The sequence below is a fragment of the Eublepharis macularius genome, chromosome 19, assembly GCF_028583425.1.
Source record: "Eublepharis macularius isolate TG4126 chromosome 19, MPM_Emac_v1.0, whole genome shotgun sequence".
In the NCBI taxonomy this organism is placed as follows: domain Eukaryota; kingdom Metazoa; phylum Chordata; class Lepidosauria; order Squamata; family Eublepharidae; genus Eublepharis; species Eublepharis macularius.
In genome coordinates this window covers 22,625,165-22,648,952 of record NC_072808.1, presented here as the reverse complement: position 1 = coordinate 22,648,952, position 23,788 = coordinate 22,625,165, and the positions used below count along the sequence as shown (strand labels likewise).

General features: G+C 52.6%; 1 protein-coding gene and 1 long non-coding RNA gene across 5 annotated transcripts in view; one reads left to right on the top strand and one right to left on the bottom strand.

The window, feature by feature from the left end:
* Positions 1-6,229, bottom strand: part of LOC129345920 (uncharacterized) — a 37,488-nt gene extending 31,259 nt beyond the window's left edge. For all 4 annotated transcript variants that reach the window (XR_008598646.1, XR_008598647.1, XR_008598645.1 and 1 more), the window contains exon 1: positions 6,120-6,229. The gene's annotated coding sequence lies outside the window, so the exon portion shown is untranslated. The remainder of the gene's footprint in view (positions 1-6,119) is intronic.
* Positions 714-7,897, top strand: LOC129345922 (uncharacterized). Its single transcript, XR_008598650.1, has 2 exons — positions 714-2,838; positions 7,623-7,897. It is a non-coding gene; the product is annotated as an uncharacterized LOC129345922 (long non-coding RNA).
* Positions 7,898-23,788: the final 15,891 nt, after the last annotated feature.

The following is a 23,788-nucleotide window of genomic DNA, read 5'->3' as shown; positions in this document are numbered from 1 at the left end:
TTGCTGGATACTTTGTACAGTTTCAGCCATCTCTGCATGATTTCTGTGAGGTGAAGAAATTATTAGTGAGATAAAAAAAAAGTCCTCCTCCTCCGGTGTGCCTTATGTTAGCCAGGCTGTTTCTAATGGGAGGGCAAGGATAACAGAGATGGAGTTGCCTAGAGTAGGCGAGGGCTGGAGTTCTCCCAGAATTAAAGGTGGTCCCTAGATCATAGAGGACAGTTCCCCTGGAGAAAATGGCTGCTCTGGAGGGGGGACTCTACCACTTTCTATCCTGCGGAGACCCCCTCCCTTTCCCAGGTTCTGCCCACAAATCTCCAGGAACTTCCAAAGTTGGCAACTCTACTCTGTGAAGGTCTGCTGTAGCTTTGTAGAGTTCTTCCTGCAGTAGTAATCTGCTGGCATGGCACAGGATAAGTACTGGCTTATGGTCTAGGTAATTATGGGATGGCCGTTCATTCCCTCTCTCTCTCACACACACACGCACACGAGAGGGGAGTTCACTTGATACTCCTGATCAGGTATTTCACTGTATGTGGACCAGTTGTCGTGCTGACTGTTTTTTCACAGTGACAATGGGAAGAGTTTTGCTATGGACACAGGACTGAATTGCATGTGACAACGTAGGTTTTCTTCATTTTTAAAGCCTTTAGCAACCACAGAGGCTACGTGCAACAGATAGGAATGTCTGAACCTGTTTTGCTTCCCTGGTTTTTCTGTTAAATCCCCCCCCCTTCCCATAATCCTTTTCCCCTATTGGGAAAAAATATTATCACCTGTATGGAGAAAGGCTCATTGAGGAGCCATGTTTAGCAACAAGAAGCCTGGAAGGGGGAAAAAAAGATTCTCTGTGTCTGGTTGAGGTTTTAAAACATGTTGGGTGAAAATGAATGCCGCTGAGCATTGGTTGCCAGGTAGTCTGCAGACACCACAGCTTCTGTTACTGACCCCAAAAGAAGGCTGTACTTCAGTGATGGGGATCTATTTTTTAATTTGCCTTTTTTAATTTGCAGAGCCCCCCGAAAGGGGAAAGCTTCCCCTTTCTGGGTTCAATGTTTGGTCTGTCTGGAGCTGCCGACAGCCTTCCTCTCTACTTCTAGGAAACCAGCGCAGTCTTTAGCCATCTCCCCTTAAGGGCTAAGATCCAGCCCTGAGCTCTACTATAATCATCCCAGCAGGGCCAGGGTGTGTCTTCTGTAAACTGGACAACTCTGAGTTTATCAGTTCCCCATCTCCCATCAGTGCACCATCTCTCCATGACAAATATCGCTCCACTCCAACTTTTCATTCCTCTTAATGCACATTTTCAAATTCCCGATTAACCCAAAGAGCTGACAGTTCCTTCTGCTTTTGCGCTCAGGGCTGCTTACGAAAGCTCACAATGACAAGGATTGCCAGCTCCGGTTTGGGAAGTTCCTGAAGATTTTGGAGGGGGAGCCTGGGAAAAGTGGGAGAGAAGGAACGTCGGCAGGGATGTGTCGCCTTAGAGGCAGCTCTCCAAAGCAGCCATTCCCTCCAGGGGAACGTGTCTCTGTAGCCTGGAGACCAGTTGTAATTCTAGGAGATCTTCAGCCACCACCACCTGGAGGTTGGCAACCCTAAAGCTATTAAATAAATACATATTTTAGAATATGCTGTATTCCAGGTGGGATTTTAGAGCAGAAAGGAGGTAAAGTGTGGCCCCCAGATTAGGGCTTCCAACTCCGGTTTAGGAAATTCCTGGAGAGTTGTGGGTGGTGGACTCTGGGAAGGAGTGGGAGCTCAGCAGGAACGTGATGGAATAGAATTCACCCTTTGAAGTTGTCATTTTCTCCAGGGGAATGCATCTCTGTAGTCTGGAGATCAGATGTAATCCCACGCGAACTCCAGGCCTTACTACCTAGAGGTGGACAACCCTACCACAGATGACAGGAGGTCAGTGCCATCTACAGCCCACTTCAGACTAACACATGAGCACTCTTTTTCTGTCTCTACCGACAGACAGAGAGGAAGAGATCCTTTCCCCCAGTGTCGCAGGACCTCCCTGCCTTGTGTCTCCTCCTAATACTGATTGTATTAACCTCATACTGTGTAATCCGCCTTGAGCCTCAGAGAGAAAGGCGGATTATAAAATGACATAAATAAAAAAATAAAACTGTTCCCACTTGCTCACAAACAAGAATTATGACTTTATTTATTTATTTACTTAGTTACTTCATTTAACCCCTGATATTTGTCCCCATGGGGACCCAAAGGGACACAAAGCATTCTCCTCCCCCCATTTTATTCTCACAACAATTCTGTGAGTGGGTCGTTGGTCCAAGGTCAGTCCAGGAAGCTTCTACGGTACGGTGGTATTCGAACCTGGGTCTCCCAGCTCCTAGTCAAACCACTACACCACTTTGCCTCTTAAAGCAATCCTTGAACCATGGGGCAGTGAAAACAAAAACAGGAGAACGGAATGACAAGATGATTTAAGGTCAAGATGGAGAAATAAAAAAAGGCTGGTTCTGGAAAATCAAGACCCCCCCCCCTCATAGATCTGCAGTTCTAACTACCTGATGTTTTTATTAATTTTGTTGACTTTGTATTTTTAGGAGCAATCCAAAGGCAGCATCTCAAAGTTGTTTTTAAAGAAACAAATAGTGCAAAAGTCACCTGGCCAGCATTTCATGCTCCAGGGCAGCTGCCAGAGGAGAAGGTACAGCCAGTAAATGTGCATGTTTGATTATTGCCTTCTGGCCCTCCAGCTTTCTAAAGAACAGGACGTCCTTCAGAGGAAGAAATGCTTTGCACATGCTCAAGGGCATGGCCCTTCCGTTGATTGTTTTTAAATACTGCTTGTCATCCAAAGGAAAGGTACTCAGCCCATGTTCAGAGACCCTTGAATTTGGGGTGCTGGCAGTGGTAGCAGCTCCAGCTTTAAATACCCACTTCCCAAGGATATCCCCTGCTGAAAGAGCCCAGATCTGAATCCAACCCATCTTATGTAGTATAACAGAGGGAGGGAGAGAGAGAGCAAGAGAGAGCACACAATTTCCCCAAGCTAAATTATTCCTTTCCCTTCACATCTGCCAACTGCTGCTGTCACAGGGTCAGATACCCCCTCCCTCCTCTTCCAGCTTAGAGGGGATTTCAAGGCAGCATGGGGTGTATATGTGGAATCTGTTTTACCAGACACCGCATTAAGAAATCAAATCCACCAGGACTGACTTAATATTCAACCTTCCTCCATCTACGGATCTGGATCTACCATGGGCAACCCTCACACCGCCAGCAATTCCACACACACACACCCCCGCCCCACATTGTCGAACATGACTCCGAAATGCCCTAAAAATCCAGCAGGTAACTAAAAGGGACTAGCCACTGCTAGTCCCAATTATGGCATGTCAAGGAAGGAACTACAGAACTACAGAAACAGAACAGGTGCTCCTGCTTTCGCCCTTCTGCAAATTCTTAAACCCCAGACCCCATTTCATCTTGAGGTTTGAGGCTTCACCAACTAGAAACATCAAACTCCAAAAGAAGATTATATTAAGAAAAGTCGACAGATACCCACTATTCCCAACCCCAAGCCTGGCCAAGATGCCCTCTGTTCCTATCCATTTGCACCAAGCAGCCACTGTGCCTCAATTCCTCCCGCCTCCAAAGCAGCACAGACCTAGCTGGGATTGCCCTGGAACTGGGGCATCTGGTACAGTCGGGCAGTTAACAGCCTTGCCCCTGTCGGCCTAAGGCAGACGCAAAAGAGGTAAACCTCCATCTCATGGACACTCCCAAACTAAAGCGCAAAACAAAATTAAAGAGTGCCTTTCCTGGGAGGGGTCTACAATACAGCCTGACCACGGAAGGACCTACAGTAAGTCTCCAACAGCGTGTCCCTCTCTGCAACAGAACCTCCTGCTGGCTAGCAGCACCCCGGTCGTTTCTCCTTGCCAGGCTGCTCCAGCAATGGAGTCTCTGAGCCCACCAAAAGTACTGGCCTGTTTGTACCCCTTACCTCCTTCACTGGCTTCCTTCAAAAGTCTCTGCAGGCTGGCCTCAGCCTCTTTTGGGGTCTTTTTGCCCTGCTCCCATACATCTTCCTGCCCATGACCTTCACTCCTCCACTTCTGCTGCTCTCGGGCACCCAAAGGCGCCTCCTTCCTTAACCAACTCCACCCACTCCCCCTCCTTGCTCCTTACGCGATGCCAACCTCTGCCAGCACCACCTCTTCCAAGAAGGCCTTGGCTGAGCTCCTCAGCTCCAGTCAAAGGAAGCCAAAGAACGTGGAAGTGCTTTTGTGCATGAACAAGTACCAACAGCCGTTTTCCCTCCGTTATCCCCCCGCTAAAAAATACATACATCAAAATGTAGATTTTTAAGCTCTTCAAGACAGGCTTTTTAAACTTCTGGTATTCTGTAGAAGGCCACGGAAGCTGAGGGCACCACAGAAGTTGAAGGGGCTGTGACACAACACGGGCCAGATTGGCTCCTGCACTAACAATGCCTTCGATATTCAGAAGCACTAGACACTTGGAAACTCCGAGTAAATGGATATTTGAGACAGAAAAGCCCACTTTTCATTCTCTCAGTAACTGAGGGACCCAAGGCACTGCTTGTTACATTTCTGGTGAGTTTGCGTTCTATGGGGCTCCAGAATGCCCCCCTTCCTTTATGATTTTTAATCTGCCCTCCTTGAGTATGCATAAAATGTACCTCTCAAAAACAGATCAAATATGGAACAACGACAGGAACAATGAACGATTTCATAGGCATAAAAAATGTGTAGCTTTTAAAAACATATTGAAACAAACTTTTCCTTATTCACTGCCAGCCACTAATTGCTTTCCAAGGTTTGGCATCGCCTTCAGAAGATACTTCAAGAGTCCAGTGGGCCTCCGGAAGAAGTATTCTCTAGCTACGTGTCCTTATCAATCGCATCAGGACCAGACTTCCGGCTGGAAGCCTGGGGTTTGTTTCACTACTGCAGCAGCAAGGGCCCCAAAGCAAGACAACACATTCGCTGGTTCGAATCCCACTCCTGCCATGAGCTCAGTAGGTGGCCCTGGGATCTCAACTCCCCTCTGTGTGGAGATCAGGGGGCGGGGCCACCAGCCATGTGACCATTTTCAAAGGTGCCGGAACTCCATCCCGCCACGTTCCGGCTGAAAAAAAGCCCTGAGCATCATCATTATTATTAATCAGGTCATCTCAGGTGTGTTTATCTGTGGAGCCAGCGCATGGAACGAGACACACTTGTTGAAAGCCCCTTCTGTCCTTTGCATGTGAAGTGTATGCTCTTCAATAAAAAGGGGCCCCTATAAGACCACTAAGTCCATGGGCCAAAAATACCTACGCTCCACTGCTCTTTTGGACGTGGCACATGGAAGGCCTGTGCCGGGGGACGGTCTGGATTGTAAGGCTTGGGCGTGCCAAGTCAGGAAGCAGCCCAGAGGAGCCACGCAGACACTCGCACCAAGGCCCTGCTATACCTAGGGTTGCCAGCCCCAGGTGGGGAAATTCCTGGCGCTTTGGGAGGTGGAGCCTAGAGAGGGTGAGCTTCGGTGAGGGAAGGGACCTCGGCAGGCTGTAATGCCATAAAGCGCGCCCTCTAAAGCAGCCGTCTTCTCCAGGCGGACTGAACCCTGCCAGCTGGGGCTCAGCTGAAATCCTGGGAGGTCTCCAGCCACCACCGGGAGGACGGCAACCCCAGCCATACCCCTGCCAGTGGGCGTGACGGGCCTGAGCCCCGCAGAGCCTTTTCCGCGGCACACGCGCGGAGCCGCGCACTCGCGACCGCCCCGGCCGGCCCCCTCTCCGGGCAGAGGCAACGCGGGCGAAGCCCCCGGGCGAGCCCCGGCCTGGCACGCGAGCAGGAGCCCAGGGCGGCGAGGGACCGCCCCCCCCCGCCCCGCGGCGCTCGGCCGGCCTCGGAGGGCTCCTGCCCGCCTGCGCCGGCCCGGCCCGGGAGGGCAGCGGGGCCAGCCGGGGGCTTCTCCCGCACAGACCGCGCCGCCGCCTGGGCCGGCCAGGGCGCCGCGTCCCTGCCCAGCGCTCGCCGCAGCGGCCCAGCCCGGCTCTGCGGAGGCGAGAGGCCCGTCCGCACCGCCGCCTCCCCGCCCTGCCCTGCCCCGGGCCGCGCCGCGCCACTCACGGTCCGGGCGGATCGGCGACGCCGCGAGCCGCGGGGGAACATGGCCCGAGCCCGCCGCCTCCCTCCCGGCTCGGCCTGCGCTTCCTCTCGCCTCCGCTCGCCGCGCCTGCCTGCCTCCCTCCCCCGGGGAGGAGGAGCTGCCCGCCCAGCCCTCCCGCCAGCCGGGCCTTCCTCCTCCGCCCGGCCGCTCCGCCTGGCTGGCCGCTGGCCGCGCGTCTCTTCCGGCGAGACGCCTCCTGTCCCGTCGTCCCGGGCCGGCCTCTCGCGGGCCTCTGCTGCGACCGGGGCCGAGGGCGGCGCCCTCTCCCGCCGTGGCGAAGGCAGGAGCGGGAGCCGCGCGCTCGACACGACCCAAGCGCGGGCAAACCGGGCTCGGAAGCGCCCCGAATTCAGACGCACTTCGGTCACAAGCGCTCCCTGCCGCCAAGGGGCTCCCCTGGAGCTTAAAGGGCACCGGGGAGCCCCGGCTTACCTTGCAATCTCCCCCTTACTCCAAGAAGCTGAAGCCATCCGTTTTCCCCTGCTTTCATTTTAGCCTCACAACGGCCCTGAGAGGTAGGCTAGATTGCGTGTGTCACTGGGCCGAGGTCCTGGCAGAGCAGGGGTTTGGACCTGGGGACCCCAGAGCCGCCTCTGATGCGCCACCCAGTACACAGAGCTGCTTCATAAGTGAGTCCATATAGGACACAACCTCACCCGCCCCTCTCTAAGGATGATTCAGAAATGGGAGGAAGGGATACTGAACCACAAGTCCAGACCCCCCCCCCTTAACTGCCAGTGTGCCAGAAAAAGGGCAGAGAATAAAACAGTGGCCGGGGGGGGGGGGGGTGGCTTTCAAGCACAAAGAAATGCAGCCTGACGCCTCCATATGTTCAGAGTATGAGGACCTGCAAGCTATGCCTGGCACGGGAGATGAACAGAAAATGCCGAAGGGTGGCAGGCAAGGCAATCTCAGATTGACAATCTGAGCCTCCTGCTTCCCCCCCCCCATCCCCCCCAGGCCAGTTTGGCTAGGGATCCTGACAGTGTTTTGCCATCTTCTGGGGGGGGGGGTGCAGAGATACTTGTGAATTTCCTGCATTGTGCAGAGGGGTTGGACTAGATGATCCTCGAGGTTCCAGCCCTATGATTCCAACACTGGAGCATTCAGTCTTGGGCTCCAGGCATTAAGGGGACAAATGGACGTTTTCAGTGGAGACACCCAACCCAGACTGAGCCTGGCCCTGTGGGTCCCGCTCCTTGGCCCGTCAGCAGAATGTCGGGAGACCCTGCAGTGACTTCCTTGGTGCCAAGAGAACTGAGCTCAGCATGTGATGGGGGGGGGGTGAGTGCATGGGCTGTGAGTGACCCCCAAGATGGCCTTCCAAGCAGCGTCAGGCCAGGGGAGCTGCGCAGTGTGTTCTTTTTGTCCTACACAGTGTCAGGTTCAGAATGCTGTATAGTACATCTTTGCTTAACCAACTCCATATTTAATCCTCTCAGTATTTAGTGCTCTTTTCACAGGTGCCAAGGTTCCCAGGCAGCTATCTAACAGAAGAGGATTGTTTTGGCTACCGATGTTCCACCGAGAATCAGCCTTGGGAAACTACTGCTCTCCCTACTTCAAAGGCGTTGTTTTGGGAACCGTGGGGGGGAGGAGGGGCCCGCTGGGATCTGTTACTCTGTACCTTATGCCTTGCCTATCATTGGTAACAATGCATATGCACCATCCTGAATATTGCATTCAGGCTAGTGGACTATAATGAACTATTTCTTCAATAAATTCCTTTTGGAAACAATGGACAGTTGTCTGATTGCAGAAGGAAGTCTGAAGTAAGGACATTATCTAGCCACAGTTCTGACACACAGGCTGTGGCACCCCACCTGCCCCCAAATATTTGGCAACCCAAAGAGCAAAGGGGAAATGAGAAGGATACCCGGGAATGTGGCTCAACTGAAGTTCCTGGCTGGTTGGAGAGACGAGGCGAGGGAGCCTGAAAGGATGCCGCCCCCTTCAAGAGCTCTCCTTCCCCTTCCAAAAATAACAGCAATTAACACCTCTGGGAAAGGGTAGCCGCTCAAGCAGGCCTCCGCACGTCGATCCCGCTGAATTCATCCCAGGGAAGCACAGGATCCCAGCCTCTGCCTGTTGCTATAAAAATGAAGGCCAGGGGCTGAGAGATGCGCAAGTGACTGGAAGGGGTTACAGGAAGCGAAGGGATGCGCAGGATGCGCAGGAGCCATGGGGAGGCCCAGCGAAGTGAGAAGGCTGAGCTGGGATGTACGGTTGCCAAACTCCTGGAGATTTCGGGGGGGGGGGGAAGCTGGGAGGCCAGCATTTGGGAGGGGTATAATGCCGTTGAGTCCACCCTTCAAAGCACCCACATTCTCCGGAGGGCACTGGTCTGAGATGCGTTATAATTCTCGGAGAACTCCTGGTCACACCTGGAGATTGGCAAACCTAGAGGAAAGAGGAGTGTAGTCCGGGCTGGATGGCCTCCAAGGGTTTGGAATAAAAAAGCAGGTGGTAGACAGAAGATCAAATCCCACTGCTGCCACAAGCTCAGTAGGTGGCCTTGGGCAGGGCTTTTTTCTGGGAAAAGAGGTAGTGGAACTCAGCGGATTGCCAGCACGGGGCAACTCCTGATGGGAGGTGGTGCCCCTGGTACCACGTGCGCATGTGCAAAGTGCGCACACGCTCCCAGGACTGCACAATGACATCACTTTGAGTCAGCTGGAACAAGCGGGGAGTTTTTAAAAGTTTAAATCTCCCTCTGTGAAAATGGTCACATAGCTAGTGGCCCCACCCCCTGAACTCCAGGCAGAGGGGAGTTTAGATCGCCCTCCGCGGAGGGCGATCTAAACTCCCCTCGGTCTGGAGATCGGGGCAGGGCCACCTGCCATGTGACCATTTTTAAGAGGAGCTGGAACTCCCACTGTGTTCCAGCTGAAAAAAAGCCCTGGCCTTGGGTAATCCACTCCTCTCAGCCCCAACTCCCCAGCTGTATTGTGGGGATAATACTAACGCTGACTTGTCCCCTGCTCTGGATGGGGCACTAATCTGTCTAGAAGAGCAGTATATAAGTGCTATTGTTATTGTTACTCATCTAAACAAACTGGCTCACGTAAAATTTCCTGATGGCCAGGAAGGCTTTATGACGTCATAGAATCTGAGGAGTGGTTTATCCCTGAGGATAGATTCTGAAGGCGTCCGTTATCCCCAACTGTCTCTCGACATGGAGGAGGTAGGACCCCTGGCTCAAGCTCCCCCAAGGACTGGGGTGAGGTGGGGGATGAGTCCAGGAGCCCCCTTTCCATTGGGCTCTGCCACTCCCACGGCCCGCAGCCTCGTTCCTCCCCCCCCCCCCCGTGTCCCCTTTCCTGCGGTGCTGATCCCAGCAGGCCCTTTGGGCAGGGAGGGCGAGCGACTGGCTCCCATGTTCCCTGCTCACTTTGGGGCAGCCGGGGAGTCAAGATGGGGCAGATCTGGCCCCATCCTGGCTCGAGCCACCACATCCTTTCTCAGCGTGCTCTCAGGACAAACTGTGGGGAGACCTCCTCAGTTTCAGGGGCACTGGGGAATGTTTCCCCGATCCCCCCCCCCAAGAAAACCCTCAAGAATACAGGGAAGAGGCAGGTGTGTCTTCATAGTTTGCAGGCAGGAGAGGCGGGAAGGAAGAGCACAGCAAGGGGGCAGCTAGACCCCAGCTGAATCTGAGCTGGGAGCACGCAAAGCCACAGGAACAAAGCCTCTGGGTTTGTGCAGAGTGCAGTGAAAAAGAAAACCATAGATCTTCACAGATCTTCATGGATCCTCCATTAGTTTTCTCAGTGTGCTCCCAGAACAAAATGTTGGGTCAGGTCCTGATTTGCAGACACCCTGGGGAATCTTTCCCCAATCTTCCCCCAGCCCAGAAAACCCAAGAATACAGGTAGGAGGCAGGCACCTCTTCAAAGGTTGGAGGCCAGAAAGAGACAGATACATCTTCATGGGGGCGGGTAGAATGGCTAGAAACAAAAATAAAATCCATTCTGTGTGGTACTGAGGGACGGACCCTCTTGAGGCCAATGAAGTGCTGCAGGTACGGGGGGTATTTGCCAGCTTGGCGCCCCGGTAAAGAGGCTTTAGCATGAACCCCAGTTACACCCCATGTTCCCCAATGCTGAAGGTTGCGCCCTGTGACTTTGAAAGTGATGCTCAGTCTCTGCTCTGACATCCACCAGGGAGGTGTTAAGAGACTGTCCAGGTGGCGAAGGCTGCGGAATTGGTTTTCCAAGAAGAGGAATTGGTTTTCCAAGAAGAGGAATTGGTTTTCCAAGAAGACGTCCAAAGTGTCTATAGGTATGTGGATGGGAAGACGCAAGGGCATTGCCTCCTGCCTGCGCTTGGAGCCCTTTGCTTCCTGGGGGGGCGATTGACGCAGCTGGATCCCCATGCCCTTGACTCCAGATCCCAAGATCCCGAATGGCCCTTTTCGTTCCGTTTGGTTTTAAGAGCCTTTTCCATTTCCCCCCTTTTGTCTGCTGAATCAAAACCTTTCATATGATCTGTTTTTCATCACTAAAAAAGCACAAATGTTCACAACACAGTACAAATAGTTGTGAATAACAGTTCACAACCATGAAAATAGGCAGTGATACCAAATTACGTTCTTCCTGCTTCTGTCAAAACTTGCTGCTCCTAACAGGCAAACAGCTTCCGGGCTTCCTCAGCTGCATTAACAACTAGCTAGCTGTTCCTTTCTCAGAACAGTATCCAGCGCTTAGAAGCTAATTTGGGGAAATACATAGAAAGGGGGCAATAAACCCAGGTAAACTCTGGAAGTGTCAGATCTATAACTACATTGTTGCAGAGAAAAATGGAAATGAAATATGTATCATTTCTCTTACTTTTTTTTTTTAAAGTTCTTCTTTTCTGCGTTCAGAACTGATTTCCATGTTACACTGTCCCCAGACCCCTCTGTATAAAACAGGCATGCCACTTCTGTGGGTGCGAAGCCATCAGTGGTTTCCACCCTCTCTATGTTGCTCCCATTCACTCTTGATATTCCTTTCATTCCTGAGCCAGGTGAAATTGGCTTTTGGAACCCACCGACACAAGATGTCGCAGCTGTCACACAACCTGAAATGGATTTAAAATGCAGTGTGAGGAACACACAGAGGACCAGTCCATCAATCTGTATTGACCTTGACGGCTCAGTTGGGTGTCGTGGTTAAGAGTGTGGGACTCTGATCTGGAGAGCCAGGTTTGATTTCCCACTCCTCCGCTTCAAACCAGCTGGGTGACCTTGGCTCAGTCACAGCTTCTAGGAGCTCTCTCAGCCCCACCCTCCTCACAGGGTGTTTTGTTGTGGGGATAATAACGACATGCTTTGTAAACTGCTCTGAGTGGGTGTTAAGTTGTCCTGAAGGTCAGTAAATAAATTGAATGTTATTATAATACTATTATTGGTGGTCCCTCCAAGCTCAGATGTAACACATCTCCAAGCACTGGTTGCAAGGGGCAGTGCACACCTTGCTTGAGGATTTTCCAAAGGTGTCCAAACGGGATGGTGGACTAGATGGTGCCACTTCGGTGTGATCCAGCATCTCTCTTCTTTTGAGTCCCAGCCCACTGGGACTCCCCCACCCCACCCCAAGTGTGTGGGGAGAGGCAGAATGTTCTTCTTTCCAGCCCAGAGTGCTACAAGCCTGGCTCAGGGCTCACCCGCCCCGATTCCCATCTCTGCTGCACCGCTGAGCTGCTGATGGAAGGAAGGAATCTTGCCTCATGTCATCAGCCCAACCTGGCCCCTCTCCCACCCGACTGAATTTTCCCCAGTGCGTAATGATGCTTTCCCCTTTGCAACAGAGACGGCGGTCCAAGCTCCTTCACGGCATTTTCCGCTTAGCGTTCAATCCAAACGGAGCCCCTGCGGTGACTCCCCATTGCATGTCTGGAAACTTGCCCCCCCCCCCCGCCTTGTGAGACCTCAGATTCTGCTCCTGAAAAACTTCTGAAACAGAAACATTGGTTCATTTCTGCTCACGCCTTTGCCTGGGATCAGATTGCTTTCACAGCCTCGTTCTTTGTTGACATAAGGGATAGAATCCGTTTTTTGAAAATGCCACAAGCTGGTATGTTCAGATAAGTAAACAAAGATACCAAGCTACTCACATCCACCCGGGCCTGCAAATTTCTCTCTTGCTGGCCTGCGTTACCAAACAGCCTCTTGATTCGTGCCAGAGGTCCCCATGGCACCCACCAACACCTTTCCTGGTGCCCATCCAGTGTTTTTAGCAAGCGGGTGGGTTTTTTGGCTAGCTGGGCTTCTGATTGGCCATGAGAGAGATGACTGGCTGTGCAGACGTTCTTAAAAACTTCTTTGATGGCAGCTGCCAACGCAGCATAAGGATCTTTACTGTGTTAACGAATGCGAGCTGTGGGTTTGCAAGGAAATACGTTTAATCAATATGTTCACTTTCAAAGGCTTCCTCTCAAGCAGAGTTTCTGTCCCCCGCCCCCTGTCAGAGGATGCTTGGGGACCCCTGCTTTATACCCTCCTCTTCTCCACAAGGGGAACCCTGGCCGTCCCCTTCTCCGTTTTATTTGTGCAACAACCACCCTTTGCGGTAGACCAGAACCAGACAGAATGTCACCCTGTGTGCTTCCGTAGCAGAGCGGGGATTTGAACCTGGGGCTCCCGGCTCCTCCTCTGACACCTCTTCTGGGAAAAGCAGGCCTAGGCTGCCTCCCAGTGGCCGTTAGAAGGGGGCCCCAGTAGCAGAGGGAACCATGAGAAGCAGAGCGGTGCGGTGTGAGTGAAGGCTAAATGCAAGCCGAAGAGACCCTGGTTCCGGAAATCCACATTCCACCCCCCACCCACCCCCCGCAGATAAAGACCCCCAAGCGGTAAGCTCTACCTGAAGTTTTCCTCAGCAGATCTCATAGAAATGACTGGGAGGGAGCTCCGCTCGGAGGCTTTGTGAGGTTTTGGACAGGAGAACTTCATGATGGTGGCGGGACAAGTTAGGGTTAGGGGTGTGCAAGGAAAAAACTTTCGGCTTTCTTGTTTCGGGATTACCCGAAACAAGATTCTCTACCGTCATTAGCCGAAAGCCGAAACAAGAATCTCTTTCGGGATTCGGGATTCGGCATTATTTCGGCATTCTTTCGGGATTCTTTCGGGTTTTTTTGCTGGGAAAATGCCTCCGTCTTTCAGGACGCCTGGAGGAGGCATTTTCCCACCAAATAAGCCCAAAATTGGTGGGGACCTTCCTCTACCCCTTCTCTAACAACTACCCAAGTTTCAGACAGATTGGACTTTGGGGGGCCATGTTATGGCCCCCCAAAGCAGGTCCCCCCATCCTCCCCATAAGAAAGCAAAGGAGCAGCATATTGTTAGCATGCTGCTGCTGATCTCTCTTCATTATTTCCTATGGGGAAAAAATGAAGAGGCAGGCTTCCTTTGCCAGGGGTGGCATTTTGCATGCAAAATGCCCCCCAGCCCTCAGGGGCCCTTCTACCACCCCTCCTCCCACCCCCCACCAAGGCTCAGCCTGCTCCCACTTGGGGGGGCCATTTCATGGCCTCCCCAAGTAGGTGCTCTCAGCCCCTAAAGTCCACCCCTCACAGCCCCACACAAACCCAGTTCCCCCACCCCAGCTGCCACACACAGACCCAAATCCCCCCAGTAGCCCCTCACAGACCCAAATCCACCCCCACCTGCCCCACACCCACCATAACCCCAGGAACAGGCTGGCCTGCCCTCCCCTTTTGGGAACCCCTAAACTCTCTTTCCCAGGGCAGTTCTGCACAGACAAGGGGTGCCACAATGGTGGCAGTGCCAAATCGTCCCTGGGAAAGAGCACCTGCCCTGGCACACAGACAACCACCCCCCTGACCCCCCCACCACCCACAGAGAAGGCTGGCCAGCCTGCCCCATTGTTCCCTATGCTGGGAACCAACCTCCCATCAAAGAAGGGAACACAGACACACAATCATTAAGTTTAAAAAACCTTTATTTTCTCATTTTCAAATTACAAGTGGTCAACAAATCACAACATATTACACTTATTGTCCCTCATAGCACAACACAACACAATTAACTACACATCAGAGAATCTTAAACACAATTTTTTTTTTGAAATGGACAAACAGTAAAGTTTTGAACATTACAACAGGTCACATAGTGAGCGGGCACAACAGGGCATGGAAACAGAAGATGATCATAATAACTACCAGCCTAATACAACTCTCCCTCCATAACATGACTTAATGGGGGGGAACCACAGCAACAAAATCCCCCCCCCAACCCTCTGGGGCCCTTCTCCCACCCTTCCTCCCATCCCCCCACCAAGGCTCAGCCTGCTCCCACTTGGGGGGGCCATTTCATGGCCTCCCCAAGTGGGTGCTCTGCTCTCATCTCTACCACTGACAGCTGGGAGAGGCTTGTCTTGCCAGGGGTGGCATTTTGCATGCCAAATGCCACCCTCACCCTCAGGTGCCCTTCTCCCACCCTTCCCCCCACCCCCCACCACATGCATTCCTTGACAATCAAGAAATCTGGAGTTAAATATAATGTGCATGTAAGTCCCTCAAAGACAGAAGCAATATGGAGGTAATGACCCATTTGATTTCCACAACCTCAGACACAATTAGGGATCCGTTTCCCCTTGGTGGGGGATCCCCCACTCTCACCTATCACCCCGAAGGGGGAAAGTCAGTGAATGAGCCTTCAAGGTACGCTCCAGGGGCTGCTGCCGTGATGTCACTGATGTCATCTGGCTGCCCTGAGAGTATGCCTGTGCTTTGCAGTGGGCTGATTTGGGCCCTACAGGCCAAAGCAGGATCCCTTGTGGCCCAAATCTGCCTGCTGTGAATTGTGCGTGCTCCCCAGCCTTGTGTGATGATCACATCACCTCCTAGAACAGACATCATCATGCCAGAGCATTGCCATTAAATGATCATGCGTGTGTGAACAGACCCTAAGTATCCTGTAGGCTTCAGTGATGGTATAGTAATGTTTTCACTCACATTATAGAGAGAGAGAGAGACAGAGAAGGGGGGGAGGCACTGAAGCTAGATTATTTCTTCTATTTTACTGTCCCCTTCCAAAGCCAGGGTGGCATTGGCACAATGCCCCCCTCCCCCCGGCCAGAGCCTTAGTACCAGTATGCATTGACAGGCCCATGCATCATAGTCCTTTTTGAGACCCAGCCAAGTTGTGCCTTTTGGAGAAAAATGTTCAAGTTGCTGGTGGGGGTATGAACAATTTTTAGATATCCACTGTAGTGCAATGGCTAGAGAGTTGGTCTAGAATCTGGCAGACTCTGATTCTGTGCCTTGTAGGCTTGATGGATGTTCTTGGCTCAGCCTAAGTAAACAATTGTGTTGTGTTTTCCAGAGGCAGTCTACGTGATTTTGGGGCCCTGGACAAATGTTCTGGACGGGGCCCCAGAACCAGTGCCGCCCCACCACTGGCTCCTTGCCAAGGCCAAGCAATTTGGTCACCTAGGCCCCAGATAGAGTGGGCAGGAGTGCGTTGTTTCCTTCCTCCCCCCCTCCACCCCCTCCAACAACTAAGAAGGCCATCGGTGGAGTCACTCCAATGTGAGGCATGGAGCAGCTGTCTATTGTTAGCCTGGTTGTGATGAGGGTGAAACAAATCAAGGGAGAACAGCAATGTGTAAACCACTCTAGGTTCCCATGGGGGAGAAAACCGGGGCATAAGATAAACCTTTAATTTGGTGGGGAGGGGGTATATACATTTTATGTGTATGTGTCTGTATGTTTTATGCATTCAAATCACTTGTGGTGTACTTTAGAATTATATTGAGCTCCACAGTATCCCAAAAACCTTGTCCATGTATTGCAAACCGAAGTCAATCTACCACATCTAGGGTATTCTTCTTTTCCCTACTGCCTTCAATTTTTCTTAGCATTATTGTCTTTTCTAGTGAACCTTGTCTTCTCATGATGTGACATAAGCACTATCATCAATTGATATCTTCAAGGGAGAAAGCAGGCCTGATTTGGTCTGGATGCCACTTACATGTCTTTTTCGGAGTCCATGGTACATGTAAATTGAAACTTTCTTCCCACTTCACAGTGTGAATGCTTTTTCCTCCTATGAGCTTTGTCTAAATTTTACTGTACTGATACTGCTCATTTGGCCAAAAGGCCTGCCCTTGATCAATGCCACATTAAATACTTCATAATAAAAAAATGTTTTTAGAACCATTTAAAAGTGTCCTTAAGTGCCATACGCTGATTTAAAAAAACATAAGCTAAATGTTTGGGAACACAACCAGATATGTGAATGACTGAAATGCAGCCCAATCCCACTGCTACTTAAAATCCATTTTTGATGGAGGTCTGGATTGTCTTACATTGGTGTCATTGGGCTTGGAATCAGGAACCTGGAAGCGTTCCATGGGGGCTACAACTTTCATGCCAAGGCTAAGAGGGTGGGAACGGGATCTCTCTGGGGTGGCAAACTCTGGCCTTGGAAGTTACTGGCAATTTGGGGGTGGGACTTGTGGAAAGGAAAATCTGAGTAGGGATCTCCCCCAGAATCCATGGTCCGCATTTGCCCTCTAAAGAGATTGCCCTTGGAAGCAGCCAGTTTCTCTGTAGGGAACTACTCTCTCTAACCTGAACTCAAGCCCAACCAGGAGTTTGGCAGCCCTAGGAAAATTTCTGAAAAAGATGGCACAGGAGGGCCAGCAACTGATAGAGGCATGGAAGCCCACACCAGGACAGTAGCAGGGGCCTACTTGGGCACAAGGGACAACCAGTGCTCTCATCCCCCATAGTCCACTCCTTACAGCCCCACACAAACCCAGTTCCCCCACCCCAGCTGCCACACACAGACCCAAATCCTCCACTCAGCCCGTCTCAGAACCAAAACCACCCTCAGCTGCCCCACACCCAGTACCCCAGGAACAGGCTGGCCAGCCTGCCCCATTGTTCCCTATGCTGGGAACCAACCTCCCATCAAAGAAGGGAACACAGACACACAATCATTAAGTTTAAAAAACCTTTATTTTCTCATTTTCAAATTACAAGTGGTCAACAAATCACAACATATTACACTTATTGTCCCTCATAGCACAACACAACACAATTAACTACACATCAGAGAATCTTAAACACAATTTTTCTTTTGAAATGGACAAACAGTAAAGTTTTGAACATTACAGCAGGTTACATAGTGAGCGGGCACAACAGGGCATGGAAACAGAAGATGATCATAACTACCAGCCTAATACAACTCTCCCTCCATAACATGACTAAATGGGGGGGGAACCACTGCAACAGGGTCCAGCAGAACCTATGTCATTTCCTGTGGCTGTGCTTTCAGTTCAGACACACAAAGCTGAACTGGGCACTTCCAAGGCACTGGACAATGGTATTTCTGGAGCAGTTCTGCAGAGGTCTCCCCCCACCCCCACACCAGCCTCAGAATTTACCTGGGAACATCTGTGAGAGATCATCATTGGCCGGTGCCCATCCACCACTCTACCCGCATCCCCCAACCATGCAAACCCAACATTAACATCAAATTTTTTTTTTTTAAACATGAACATTCAATCAACTTTTAAAAAACATAATCACAACATTTTTTTTGGTTTTTTTTCCTTTTTTTTATATGAACAGAACATCAACTTTTAAAAAACATAATCACAACATTTTTTTGGGTTTTTTTTTTTTCATGAACATTCAATCAACTTTTAAAAAACATAATCACATTTTTTTTTGGTTTTTTTTCCTTTTTTTTACATGAACGGAACATCAACTTTCAAAAAACAGTACAACAATTCTTCTACAATTTTTTTTTACAAGGAGTTCATCTGATAAAAACACCTAAGCAATCCCTATCTAACCTGTTTCTCCCTCCAGTAGCAATCCATGTTTCTGGGGCATTATTTCTCATAATAAATTTGGTCCCACAGGGTATGTCTCAGTGATGGGAGATGTTTTGAATACCCTGGGGGGGGGGCTTTCAAATTGCTGGGTGTTTTCCCTTTGCCACTGGTTCCTAACCACCCTCCCTCTACTGGCCGGTTTTAACTGTATATACAGGGTTTTATACAGGGGAGAGCGCGATTCCAAAGGATTGGACTCATAGAGGATGCAGGCCACAAGTTGGGCTCACCTCAGTCACTCTGGAAGTCCAGTCCTGAGAAATCGAAGAGGCGAGAGTTGACCTTCAGGAAGGTCAACTGCTCGACTCTCCATGGGAGAAGGCGAGTGCGATGTGGGCCGACAATGTCGCCCGCATGTGAAAAGACGCGCTCGCTCTCCACGCTCGTCGGAGGGCATGAGAGCAGCCGCTGCGCCTCGAGGGAGAGGTCCGGCCAGACCGACTCCTTCCTGGCCCAGTAGCTGAGCGGATCGGTGGAGAGCGACTCGCAGGGCTCCGCGAGGTAGTCCCTGACCATCGCCTCCGCCGGATCCTCTCTCACGGTCCTCACGACCCCAGAGGGGACGAGGGCCCACCGGAGCATCTCCATCTCCATCGGCACTCCGGTGGTGGCCTCGGGGGGGGCCTGCGCAGAGGGGGCGTCAGAGGGACCCGCACGGCAGGGCCCCTCTTGCGTCCCCCCTGTCGACAGGCGTCCCCTCTTGGCCTGCCTGCGCCTCACCCAAGAGCAGAGCCCGTCTCTGGCTTGGGTGAGGTTCCCGTCCCGCTCGGCGAAAGTGCCCTTTATGCGCGGGTCACACATGGTCGCCAACATGTATGACTCTTCCTTAGTGAGAGGAGTTAGCCTGGCAGCTATGCCCTGCTGCAGCCTTCTCACTAATGCGCGCACCGCTGGAACAAGGTCAGCACGGGGCGCGACCCGGTCTGCAAGGGTGGCCAGATTCCTCTGGAGCATGTGCACCAGGGGAATGACCAGACCGAGGGTCGCCGTGTCTGACGAGACGGCCACAGTGAAGTCCTTGAAGGGCTTCAGGACCTCCACTGTCTGGGTGATGGTGAGCCAATCCTCCCGGTTGAACTCACCCACCTGACTCGCACCGCGGTGCTCGGAGAGCCACGCGTGGAGTGCGGCCTGCTGCTCCACCAAGCGCTCAAGCATGGCGCAGGTGGAGTTCCAGCGAGTGCTGACGTCAGTGATCAGAGCGTGCTCTGGCACACCTGTCCTGACCTGTGTCTGGCGCAGTTCGTGCGTGGCCTTCACGCTGCGCGAGAAGTGACCCGTGAGCCTCCGACATTTCTGGACAAGTAACTGGAGTTCACGGGTCCGGGTATCCACGGGTTCCTTCGAGGAGCCCAACCCCAGCGCATCTCTCACCACTAGGTGAAGCTTGTGAGCGGCACAGTAGACGCTCTCTCGGCTCACTAGATGCGCCGCTGCCCTCATGTTCTTGCCACCGTCCGTCACCATGCATCCCACGGTGGCGGGTCCCTGGCCTATCCACTCGTCCAACTGTCTCCTTAAGGTGGCAGCGATGTTCTCCGCCGTGTGGGACACGTCGAGCACCTCGGCGTGAAGCAAGGCCTTGCAGTAGCCGGCCTGGCGGTCTCGCATCCTTCCCTGTCTAGCTGTGCTAGGCACCTCCCCCCGGCCCCCACCCAGAACCGACTCGGGTTCCCACCAGTGAGCAGTAAGCGAGAGGTACGCTTGCTGCACACTTGGGCAGGTCCAGATGTCCGATGTGAAGTGCACAGTTCTCCCGGCAACCCGGGACAGCTGTGCCTTCACATGATCCCTGGCAGCCCTGTAAAACGAGGGCACCACCGATCTGCTCAACGACGTGCGAGCAGGGACGGCGTACCAGGGAAAGCAATCTTGGAGCAGCCCTGAGAAGCCGAAGTCTTCAACTACGGAATACGGTTGCCCATCCACTGCTATCATGTTGACGATGTGGCGCGTGATGCGCCTGCTCGCCCTCCGGATCCCCTCTCTGGGCACACTAGCGCCCTGCATACCAAGCATCTCCGGGAGAGAGGCTTGGCGTCCCTTTCCTGCAGGTACCCTTGGGGGGAGAGCACCAGAGGAGCCTGCCTCCTTCTGGCTAGCTGGCGGCCGTGCGGCGCCACTCGAACCCTCCTCCCGAAGAAGCACCGCCTGGTGGTGCCTCTTCATATGGTACCTCATCCCAGACGTGGAGAGATGCCACACATCTTTGCCACGGCTGACGCGCTGCCTACAATGCAGGCACAGGGCTGCTCGGGGATCCTCCGTTGTCTGGAAGTGCTTCCAGATTTCGGAGGAAAAGGGCATCCCACGCTTCCCAGGAGAAGCGCGTTCGGGACCACCCTGCGGCACCTCCTGTGAGGTGCTCTGGCCGGACACACCGTGTCCCACTCTCGGCCGGGCAGGTGGGGATGGACGAGGCTGAAGGGGCAGAGATGTGGGCTCTTCCACCACAGTCTCTGCCTCTTCCTCCCGCGTCCTCTCCTCCTGCACAGCCGCGAGAGGCCTGCTGCTGGCCTCAGAGGAAACTGGGGTGGACCGCCCCAGGGGGGGTCTCACGGGCAGTTCCTCCAACATCCTCCGGGTTCCTGGGGTGAGCGGGAGCGCAGGGAAAGTCATGTGCTCCGCGCCCATCCCAGGAGACACCACATGCTGCCCCTCCTCCAGCAGCTGGCTCGCAACCACTGGAGGAGGAGGAGCCTCAGCAGCAGGCCCCTGCCCAGTGCCAGCCCCTGCCTCACGCACCCGGGTTGGGGGTGGCCCTCCAGCAGCTGCCTCAGGAAAGAGAGTCTTGCGAACCCTCTTCCTGTCACCAGAAGCCAGGCTGGTGAACGGCAGCAGCGCAGGGGAGGGCCTCCTCCGCTCAGATGGAGGGGCTGCCGCAGCAGTCCCCCTCCCCCTCCCCTCCTCCCCTCTAGATTTCTCCCTAGCCTTTCCCCCGGGGCCCCTCTCTGCTTTCCTCTCCGACATACTTTCCCCTCCCAAATTCAACCCTAACTAATCAGAAAAGATTTAGAAAACAAAGGTCAACTTTGTTTTCAAGACCTAACTAACCTGCTATAAATCTGTGCTTCTAGTGGCTCTGTGACTTGGAGATGAACAATCAAGTGCCTTTTTAAGCAACCCTATTTATGTCAGGGAACCTGAGCCTGCCAATCAGCTGAATTCCTCTGGAATTGAGCTGGCCCTAAACCCCAATAACAGGTGACAAAGCCTTAAACACTCACACACTAGTATGCCCGGGCCGGCCTGGCACCACCACGGGTGCCAGAGATGGGCAGTGGAACCCTAGTTATGGGGGCACTAATGGGAAGCCTATTGACAGCTATTACAAATTTTTATATATATATATATATATATATATATATATATATATATATATATATATAGAATTCAAACCTAACACTCACTCACTAATGCTTTCCCTGCTGAGTCCCTATTTAGTTTTTTAAAAAAAACTAGGCTCGGTTTCCCTAATAATTATGTTGAGGGCAATTATCCACTGATCACCTACCAACTGGCCTACCTACCTAAGAGACACTATTTAGCGGGACCGATGTATCTGTGGTATGTCGGTGTGGGGTGTGGATGTGGTGTTTTGAAGATGAGCCTCCCCCCTCCCAAGCTAGCAAGAACCCACCCCCAAGGCCACCCAAATGTGAACCCGGACTCGCTCACAGTAACACCAGTCCTGCAGTCCAGCGATGTTCAGGCGGTCTTGCAGCTGGTCCTCCTCTCCTCCACGATGCTGTCAAGAAAATTGGAAATGTTAGCAGAGTCAACACCACACGCCGCACACGCAACCCCAAAATTCAAGGCCCCGTTGCACAAGCCAAGTCAGCCCCCCCCCCTTAAAGGCTAGGGCCAACCAGCAGCAAAACAAAACACATCCACCCAGCAGAGCTTCTGGCCTGTGCAGGCCAGAAGCTGGCACACTCATTTTTTAGTCCTGTGAAACAGCAGTTCATGCCCACCCCACACTCAAACTTGAAAAATGAAACATGAAAGAAAGCAGGCACTGCGATCAATGCTGGCCCCCCTAACCCCCAAACAATATCCTCTTGCCCAACCAGAAAATGCCCCCCCCCCCGGCCCAAGCCATAAAGACAGAGCCAAAGCATATGCTCACAGGTAGGCACAGCAGCAGACATAAGCTCAAAAACCAAATTTAACAACAACCCTACCAGTCCACCAGTGCAGATGTCCAGCAATGTTGATCCTCCACGCAGAGATCTGCAGGCCGATGTCCACCAAGTGCAGTCCAGTCCAGAAGAGGTCCACCAACGATAAACAACCTGAATGTGAAGCAAAACAGTGAGTGCCAGGCCAGCAAACGGGAAGGGTTACCAAAGCCGGAGCAGCAGGCCTGTGTGTGGGCCGAAGGCTGGCACAGTTGATCAGGACGGAGCCTGTTGGGAATCCTTGCAAGCAGGGGACCAGACACAGAAACGCAAGCCACACCATTCCAGATTGTGGAGCACAACTGTGAGTGCCAGGCCAGCAACCAAAAAGGGTTACCTTGGCCAAAGCAGCATACCTGTGTGTGGCCCACAGGCTGGCACAGTTGATCAGGACGGAGCCTGTTGGGAATCCTTGCAAGCAGGGGACCAGACACAGAAAAGCAAGCCACACCATTCCAGATTGTGAAGCACAACTGTGAGAGCCAGCCAGAAGAAAGGCTTCTGGCCTGTGTAGGCCCGAAGCTGGCACACTCTGGTTTTAATCTTAAAACAGTGGATCAAGCTTAAAGAAGGCAAGCACAACAACCAATGCTGAACCCCCCCCCCCCACCATCAAACATTGTCTGCCCAACCTGTCCCCCAGGCCATACCTGTGTGTGGCCCACAGGCTGGCACAGTTGATCAGGACGGAGCCTGTTGGGAATCCTTGCAAGCAGGGGACCAGACACAGAAAAGCAAGCCACACCATTCCAGATTGTGAAGCACAACTGTGAGAGCCAGCCAGAAGAAAGGCTTCTGGCCTGTGTAGGCCCGAAGCTGGCACACTCTGGTTTTAATCTTAAAACAGTGGATCAAGCTTAAAGAAGGCAAGCACAACAACCAATGCTGAACCCCCCCCCCCACCATCAAACATTGTCTGCCCAACCTGTCCCCCAGGCCATACCTGTGTGTGGCCCACAGGCTGGCACAGTTGATCAGGACGGAGCCTGTTGGGAATCCTTGCAAGCAGGGGACCAGACACAGAAAAGCAAGCCACACCATTCCAGATTGTGAAGCACAACTGTGAGAGCCAGCCAGAAGAAAGGCTTCTGGCCTGTGTAGGCCCAAAGCTGGCACACTCTTGTTTTAATCTTAAAACAGTGGATCAAGCTTAAAGAAGGCAAGCACAACAACCAATGCTGAACCCCCCCCCCACCATCAAACATTGTCTGCCCAACCTGTCCCCCAGGCCATACCTGTGTGTGGCCCACAGGCTGGCACAGTTGATCAGGACGGAGCCTGTTGGGAATCCTTGCAAGCAGGGGACCAGACACAGAAAAGCAAGCCACACCATTCCAGATTGTGAAGCACAACTGTGAGAGCCAGCCAGAAGAAAGGCTTCTGGCCTGTGTAGGCCCAAAGCTGGCACACTCTGGTTTTAATCTTAAAACAGTGGATCAAGCTTAAAGAAGGCAAGCACAACAACCAATGCTGAACCCCCCCCCCACCATCAAACATTGTCTGCCCAACCTGTCCCCCAGGCCATACCTGTGTGTGGCCCACAGGCTGGCACAGTTGATCAGGACGGAGCCTGTTGGGAATCCTTGCAAGCAGGGGACC